This window comes from Lathyrus oleraceus, chromosome 5 (genome assembly GCF_024323335.1).
Source record: "Lathyrus oleraceus cultivar Zhongwan6 chromosome 5, CAAS_Psat_ZW6_1.0, whole genome shotgun sequence".
In the NCBI taxonomy this organism is placed as follows: domain Eukaryota; kingdom Viridiplantae; phylum Streptophyta; class Magnoliopsida; order Fabales; family Fabaceae; genus Lathyrus; species Lathyrus oleraceus.
Genome location: NC_066583.1, coordinates 521,958,215 through 521,967,273, shown reverse-complemented (window position 1 = coordinate 521,967,273; position 9,059 = coordinate 521,958,215). Strand labels below are relative to the sequence as shown.

The 9,059-nt window shown below is 39.6% G+C and overlaps 1 non-coding gene across 1 annotated transcript; it reads left to right on the top strand.

The window, feature by feature from the left end:
• The first annotated feature begins 8,580 nt into the window (after positions 1-8,580).
• On the top strand, positions 8,581-8,687 carry LOC127088726 (small nucleolar RNA R71). Its single transcript, XR_007790549.1, has one exon. It is a non-coding gene; the product is annotated as a small nucleolar RNA R71 (small nucleolar RNA).
• Positions 8,688-9,059: the final 372 nt, after the last annotated feature.

Sequence of the window (9,059 nt, the reverse complement as noted above, 5' to 3'; positions counted from 1 at the left end):
TTATACTTATTGGGTGTGTTGAATTTTTGTTATGGCTCATGGAAATTTTGAGGGAATAGATACTAGGAATTTTTCACACTTGGGACTTAACTTAAAATAAATCTATATTATAAGAGATATATATATATATATATATATTTTTTTTTAAAGGGAAATAACAATGAAAAGAAAGATACATACTTGAAAAAGAAAAAGGAGGATAGACAGAACACGGTTTTCCCCCTCATACTTGAATGAAACATTGTCCCCAATGTTTTAAGGAAAAGAAATGAATTACAAAAAGAAAAAGAAATGAAATCAATGCTGCCTTCCGCCTCTTGTTCTTGGGCCTGGTGATCGTTGATGTACTTCTAAGTTGTCAAACCTGCTAAGCAAATCAGTGAACCGCTGGTCGGTTATGGCATTCCTCTCTTCCTGTTGTTGTTGCATTTGGCGCATCATTTGCATCATTTCGAGATTCTGTGCCTACATACCATCAATAGCATTCATGATGTCGTCGTTGGTTGCAGGCCTTCTTCGTCGACGACGTCGTGAGGATGGGCCAGCTGCATTATCGGAAGGGTTGAGCGGGACTGATTGTTGTGCAGGAATCTGATCACCTTGCTCCATTTCGTCGAACTCGTCGGTAGACAGGTTTGTATGTGAAGGCTCGGTAGCTTCGGGAGCATTCAGATCATAGAGGTGGCGGTTGGGATTGGTGACATCGGTTAAGGCAATGTTGGGTAGAACAACGCTTGGGACTTCCTCGTTATTCATCATAAGATAACACCCTCCGCCTATCATGTTCTTGATTAGGCGGCTGGACCGACAGTAGCCTATGTCCATAAATAGGGGAGGTAAAGATTCTAAAGTTTGGAGTCGGTCCCCTAGGTTTAAGCCAAGTGCTATGGTGGTGATTAATCCACCAATTACAAAAGGTTGACGGCCTCTAGCACATAAGGTGCGGATATGATGAAATAGGAAGGAGGCGGCGTTTACCTTAGCATTCGGTTCGAAGACGCATTCGAGGAAGAATAGTTCCTTTGCGTTGACCTTGCTGTTGTTCGGTCTTCCAAAAATTGTGTTTTGTAGGATGCGGATGAAGTACCGGATAGTTGGGTTATGTATATGGGAAACAAGGAGCTCTTCCCAGTTGTTGGCATCTACACCGGATATTTTCATAAAGAGGTCGAAAGCGGCAACTGTGCTCCAGTTTAAGTTTGGAGGGATTCTGGGGTAGACTTGACCTTCTATGGGGAATTGTAGCATGGTGCTTAATTGGTTTTGGGATAAGGAATACTCGGTGTTAAACATATGGAAGGTTGCGGTACCGGTTAAGAATTCGTCTTCACCGGTGGGAGTGTTGTACGCATATGAACTTAAGAATTCTAAGGTTAGGGAGGGGTAGGTAGGTTGGTTATGAGTGCATAGAAAGGTTAGATCGGCAAGGCGGAGCATCCACTCGATACCTTGAAGTAATCCTAATTGTTGTAAACAAGTTGAATCAGGATACCTGGTAGAGGTGACACCTCGTTGTTGGAAACGCTCGAATTGCTCTCTTTGATAGTTATCATCTTCAGATCGGAAGATGATGTTTCCAAAATTTTGATTTCCCGCCATACTGATGAATGAGTTGGAAGAAGTAATTAGGAAAGAAAAGAAAATATATTTGATTGTATAGAATAGTTGTGATGTAGGAAGAAAGGTATGGTGGGTATTTATAGGAAAAATTTTGAAGTTGGAAAGGGAGTGGTTGAAAAGTAAATAAATGTGGGTAAATGTGAATAAATGGGGAAGGTAAAAAGCTGAAGAGGTGTAACGGTCGTCTCCAACGTCTTTGTAACGTTCACCTAGTCAGAAGGGTGTTACGCTCGTTACAGGGGCATGACGGGCGTCACAAGCACTTAGCGTGACGTCCGTGATAGATTGTGTGACGCTCGTCACACAGTTATATTGGCATGGTTTCTGCTTGCGTTCTTCATAATAATTATAGTAATTTATTTTTATTATTTATTTTGTTTTGCTTCAGATTATTTTATTTTGCTATTTAAATTTCCCTGCATGCTATTCTACTTTGTATGATAGTGCATAATTATATTATATTTTTAATAATTTATGTAGGCAGCAACAGTAGAGAGCATTATTGATAGATATTGCATAGTTCATAATAAAATAGAATAAATCAATAGCTTCATAAAATAATCATAATGTAACATTGGAAAGAAAAAACAAAAATGCGAAAAAGAAACAAATACGAACATAATTTGAAATAACATTAATGAATAATCTAACTTAAAACTAAATAACTAAGAAAAACAACTTCTATCCATCTGCATGATCTCTGGCCGGAGGAGCAAAGGAGTTAACACGGTTTAGCAACTCGTGAAACTGATTTGTCATACCGTTCATGTATCCTAGAAATTCGTGTCTCATGTTAGCGAACTCTTCTCTGAGGGCGTCTTGTTCTGACATCAAAGCTTCAATGGCGGTGTTATAATCAGTTCCGGGCATATGATGTCTAAGGTTGGGTATTGCCGATTCTTCGGTCTGAACAGGTTGAGGAGGAGGATCAATATCATAATAACCAGATGGTGTCTGAGGGTCAGATTCAGCATAAGGGATCTGGTCATCACAAATCTCATAGTCCTGGATTGATTCAGTGTATCTAGCAGGAGAGGGGGTTTCGTTCAGATTGTAGAGCCAGTTATTGCGGTTATGAACACTAGTCCTAGGATCGGGCATGGTGAATAGGCAAAGAACTTGGTTATTAATTATAAGCTCAAACTCGTCAGACCCTAGGTTTGCTATAAACATAGTGTTGAAGAGGAAGGGTATACTCATAATAGTAATGCCACAAAAAGGGCTTAAGTCAAGCATAGGCTGACGTAATCCGATAGCATTACCAATCATGGTTATCAAACCGCCTATTCGAATTGGTGCTCGTTCATCTTGGATAAGGTGGTCTAAATTTGCTAGCATAAAAGTGGAACCGTTTACTGGACGGTTCTGGGAAGCACAAAATATGATGAAGAGTTCATCACGTGAAACCGTGGTATTGTTTGGCTTCTTCCCAAATAAGGTGTGGGTCAGGATCTTATAGAAATAATGAAAGGTCGGGTTATGTACGTTTCCAGAGAGAAACTCATGTTCCTCGGGATCGTCATTTCCAGTCAAGCTTCCCCAAAAGTGTTCAAGTTCTCTATATTCAAAAAGTTCTTCTTGGCTCACTGTAAATGTATCAAAGGAGGTAGGGAAACCTAAAAGGTTGGTAAAGTCTTGAATATTAAATTGGTACTCCATGTTAAACATTCTGAACTGGATAAAACCTCTGCTTATTCCTTTTCCATGGCTGGGTAGATAGATCAGGGAGCTAAGGAATTCTAATGTTAGTCTCCGGTAAGTGACAAATTGTCTACGGATAGGAGAGGTTTCCCACCCAATCTGATTCAACAAATACATGACACTTTGTCTTAGTCCAAGGGCAGTCATTGCCCAGTCATCAGCATACAGGCTAGGTAGCATCTCTCTCGTGGCTAGTTCCTCAAACTTTTGTTTCTGAGCTGTTCCTCTGAATTTGATACCCATACGATCAATTTGTCCCATCAGGTTAGTGTTAGCTAGAGAAAAGAAAAACAAGAGTTTTAGTCAGGATTTGGCCAAATGCCGAAAGAAGAAGAGAAAAGTTTTTAATAAATTAAAATAAATTAAGAAAGAATACTAAATAAAAATTAAAAGAATAATTAAGGAAGAAATAGAAAATAATAATAGAAAAAAATAAAATATTTGTGGGTTGTCTCCCACTAAGCGCTTTGTTTAATGTCGCAAGCTCGACATAAAAACTATCAATTATAATCTATAAGTTATGGAGGCATTTCGTCTAAGTGTAAGACTTGCGAATCTTCATTGTTTTCTGCATAGTGATAATGTTTTAGACGTTGCCCGTTTACGGTAAATGGTTCCATAGATTTGCCTTTAATTTCTACTGCTCCACTGGGAAAAACATTGGTGATTTGAAAAGGACCTGACCATCTAGATCGTAGTTTTCCCGGGAATAACTTTAGCCTGGAGTTAAATAAAAGGACTGTATCGCCTTGTTTGAAGATTTTCCTTGATATGCGCTTGTCATGCCATTGTTTTGTTCTTTCTTTGTAGATTCTGGCATTTTCGTAAGCGTCTCTTCTGAGTTCCTCTAATTCGCTTATATCAAGGATTCTCTTTTCGCCGGCGGCTTTATAGTTTAAATTTAGATTTTTAATAGCCCAATAGGCTTTATGTTCTAATTCTACCGGGAGGTGACAGGATTTTCCATAAATGAGCTTAAATGGGGTTGTCCCTATGGGAGTTTTGTAAGCAGTTCGGTAAGCCCACAAAGCTTCTGGTAATTTCAATGACCAGTCTTTCCTTGAAGTGGCGACTGTTTTCTCTAGTATCTGTTTGATTTCTCTGTTAGACACTTCCACTTGCCCACTGGTTTGAGGGTGGTAAGGTGTCGCTACTCTATGTCTTACGCCATACTTAAGCAGTAGTTTTTCGAGTACCTTGGATATGAAATGCGATCCACCATCACTGACTACTATTCTTGGGACACCAAACCTTGGAAATATTATATTCTTAAAGAGTCTAGTTACTACTCGTGTGTCGTTTGTTGGAGAAGCTATAGCTTCAATCCATTTCGATACGTAGTCAACTGCCACGAGTATGTACTTGTTACCGAAAGAGGATGGAAACGGTCCCATGAAGTCTATTCCCCACACGTCGAAAATCTCTACTTCCAAAACGCCCTTTTGTGGCATCTCGTCACGTCTAGATATGTTTCCTGTGCATTGACATCTGTCACATTTCTTAATAGCTGCATGTACATCCTTCCATATATTTGGCCAATAAAAATCGGCTTGTAGGATTTTAAAGCAGGTCTTGGATGTACTTGCATGTCCACCATAAGGAGCGGAGTGACAGTGTTGGATTATATTTTCTACCTCTTCCTCGGGTATACACCGACGGAAAATACCATCGAGGCCTCTTTTAAAAAGTAAGGGGTCATCCCAGTAATAGTGTTTTATGTCATGGAAGAATCGTTTCTTCTGCTGGTAGGATAAGGTAGGTGGAACTATTCCGGCAGCTAAATAATTGACGAGGTCAGTGTACCACGGTGTAACACATATAGCTAAGGTGGTTTCTACCTGTTTATCAGCGTTATTTTCTTCCAAAGTAGCTATAAGTTTATCGTACGAGAAATCATCGTTGATTGATGTTCTTTCCGGTTCAAGGTTCTCAAGTCTAGAGAGGTGATCTGCTACTACGTTTTCAGTTCCTTTCTTGTCTTTGATTTCCAAATCGAACTCTTGTAGCAACAGGATCCACCTTAGGAGTCTAGGTTTAGCATCCTTTTTTGTTAAGAGGTATTTGATAGCAGCGTGGTCAGTGTAGATGATTATTTTGGCTCCGACCAAGTAAGAACGAAATTTATCTAGCGCAAACACTACTGCTAGAAGTTCTTTCTCGGTTGTGGCGTAATTCATTTGTGCTTCATCTAGAGTTCTACTTGCGTAATATATAACGTGAAGCTTTTTATCCTTTCGTTGTCCTAAAACAGCACCCACAACGTAATCACTGGCATCACACATTATTTCGAATGGTTCGTTCCAATCTGGTGTCTGCATTATGGGCGCGGAGATCAATGCTTGTTTAAGCGTTTGAAATGCTTCTAAACATCTATTATCGAATATGAATTCAGCATCTTTCATTAATAGCCCGGTTAAAGGTTTAATTATTTTAGAGAAGTCTTTAATGAATCTTCGGTAAAAACTGGCATGTCCTAAAAAGCTTCGTACTTCTCTCACAGTTTTCGGGGGTTGAAGATTTTCGATTACCTCTATTTTGGCTTTGTCTACTTCAATTTCTCTGTTCGAGATGATGTGTCCTAAAACAATTCTTTCTTGTACCATAAAGTGACATTTTTCCCAATTAAGTACTAGGTTTACTTTTACACATCGCTCTAGAACTCTTTCTAGGTTTTCAAGGCATTCTTCAAAGCTTTGTCCGCATACGGAAAAGTCATCCATAAATACTTCCATGATGTTTTCTAGAAAATCGGCGAATATTGCCATCATGCACCTTTGGAAGGTTGCAGGAGCATTACACAAGCCAAACGGCATTCGTCTATAAGCGAAGGTACCAAAAGGACACGTGAATGTTGTCTTTTCTTGGTCATCAGGGTGAATCGGTATTTGAAAGAAACCTGAGTAACCGTCTAGATAGCAGAAATGAGAATGTTTTGCTAATCGTTCTAACATCTGGTCAATGAATGGTAAAGGGAAATGATCTTTTCGGGTTGCTTTGTTTAGTTTCCTATAGTCAATGCACATTCTCCATCCCGACTCGATTCGTTTGGTTATAGTTTCTCCTTTTTCATTTTCAATGACTGTTACACCTCCTTTCTTTGGTACTACGTGTACAGGACTAACCCATTTGCTATCAGATATAGGATATATGATACCTGCCTCTAATAACTTGGTTATTTCCTTCTTTACTACCTCACTCAGGATTGGGTTTAGTCTCCTCTGGTGTTCCCTAGAAGTTTTATAGTCTTCTTCTAGCATGATGCGATGCATACAGATAGAAGGACTTATTCCTTTAAGATCGGTGATGTTGTAACCTAGTGAGGTTGGATATTTTCTTAAGATATGCAGGAGTTTTTCTGTTTCGAGTCTTCCTAGGTCAGCATTAACTATCACTGGTCGTTCAAGTTCTAAGTCTAGGAATTCATATCTCAGATTTTTGGGAAGTGTTTTCAGGTCTAGGGTTGGTTTCTTAAGGCATTGCGTAGGATCCGGTGTTATTGCTAAACACTGGTTAAGTTTGTCTTCTACAAGATAGTCAGATGATTTGTCTTTTTCTAACTCAGTTTCTTTTATGCATTCATCGATGATATCCATGAAGTAACATGTATCTTCTATTGCAGGTGCTTTCAAAAATTGGGAAAGAATGAACTCAATTTTCTCTTCTCCTACTTCAAAAGTGAGTCGTCCTTGTTTTACGTCTATGATTGCACCGGCAGTTGCTAAGAACGGTCTTCCCAGTATAATGGGTGTAACTTCATCTTCTCTAATATCCATAATTATAAAATCAGTTGGAATGTAGAATTGACCTATGCGCACTAGAACATTTTCAAGAATTCCTACAGGATATTTAATTGAACGATCTGCTAGTTGCACAAACATTTTAGTTGGTCTTAATTCTCCCATTTCCAGTTTCTTGCATATGGATAAAGGCATAACACTAATACCGGCTCCTAAATCGCATAAGGCTTTATCAATGACAAATTTTCCTATGTGATAGGGTATAGAGAAACTACCTGGGTCTTTAAGTTTAGGAGGCATATTCTGGATTATAGCGCTACATTCAGCGGTGAGTGTAACGGTTTCGCTATCTTCAAGTTTCCTTTTATTAGAAAGAATTTCTTTTAGGAACTTGGCATATGAGGGCATCTGCGTAATAGCTTCTGTAAACGGAATTGTGACGTTTAATTGTTTTAGTAGGTCAACAAATTTTTTGAATTGGCCTGCATCTTTGGTTTTAATAAGCCTTTGAGGGTAAAGGATAGGTGGTTTATAAGGTGGTGGAGGTACATAAGGTTCTTTCTTTTCTACGGTTTCCTTATTACTCTCTTCCTTTTCCTTAGGTTCACTTTCCTCCTCAGTTGACTTTTTAGAGTTTTGGTTTTCTATCCTTGGGTCAGACGGTCCTTCCACTTTCGTTCCACTTCTTAGTATAATTGCATGAGCGTGGCTTCTTGGGTTAGGTTGGGGTTGGCCAGGAAATGTACCAGTTGGGGCAGCAGTAGGCGCTTGTTGTTGAGCTACTTGTGATATTTGCGTTTCCAGCATTTTGTTATGAGTAGCCAGGGCATCTACTTTACTTGCTAGTTGTTTAATTTGTTCGCCAGTGTGTACATTCTGGTTTAAGAAATCTTTATTGGTTTGCTGTTGAGAAGCTATAAAATTTTCCATCATGATTTCCAAGTTGGATTTCCTAGGGGCGTTATTGTTAGGTGTAGATGGGATCGGCTTCTGATATCCCGGAGGTATAGCTGGGGCTTGATTTGGAGATTGTCCAGGTGCGTATAAAGCATTATTACTCTTATATGAAAAATTGGGATGATTCTTCCAATTTGAGTTATAGGTATGCGAGTAGGGGCTTCCTTGAGCATAGTTTACTTGCTCCGCTTGGATTCCTGTTAGGAGTTGACAATCTGCAGGAGTGTGACCTTGGATTCCACAGACTTCGCAATTCTGAGTTATGGCTACCACGGTGGCTGGAGGTGATACGTTTAAACTTTCAATTTTCTGGACCAGAGCATCCACTTTTGCATTAACATGATCAAGGTTACTTATCTCGTACATGCCAGTTTTCGTTTGAGGTTTTTCTACCATTGTTCGTTCACTTCCCCACTGATAGTGGTTTTGAGCCATGCTTTCGATAAGTTGGTAAGCATCAGCATAAGGTTTGTTCATTAGTGCACCACCTGCGGCGGCATCTATTGTTAACCTCGTGTTGTACAAGAGACCATTATAGAAGGTATGAATTACTAACCAGTCTTCTAAACCATGGTGTGGACAAAGTCTCATCATGTCTTTATATCTTTCCCATGCTTCGAAGAGAGACTCGTTATCTTTCTGTTTAAATCCATTTATCTGGGCTCTTAACATAGCTGTTTTGCTTGGCGGAAAATATCGAGCAAGAAAAACTTTCTTCAACTCGTTCCATGTGGTGACTGAGTTGGAAGGAAGAGATTGAAGCCATCTTCTAGCGCTATCTCTTAACGAGAAAGGAAAAAGATGAAGTCGAATTGCCTCTGAAGTGACACCATTAGCTTTAACAGTATCATCGTATTGGACGAATACGGATAAATGAAGGTTTGGATCCTCGGTAGGATTTCCAGAGAATTGGTTCTGTTGCACTGCCTGCAACAGTGAAGGTTTCAGTTCAAAGTTGTTTGCTTCGATTGCGGGTGGAGCAATACTCGAATGCGGCTCATCTTGCGATGGAGCGGCGTAATCTCGAAGAGCACGAGCTGGTTC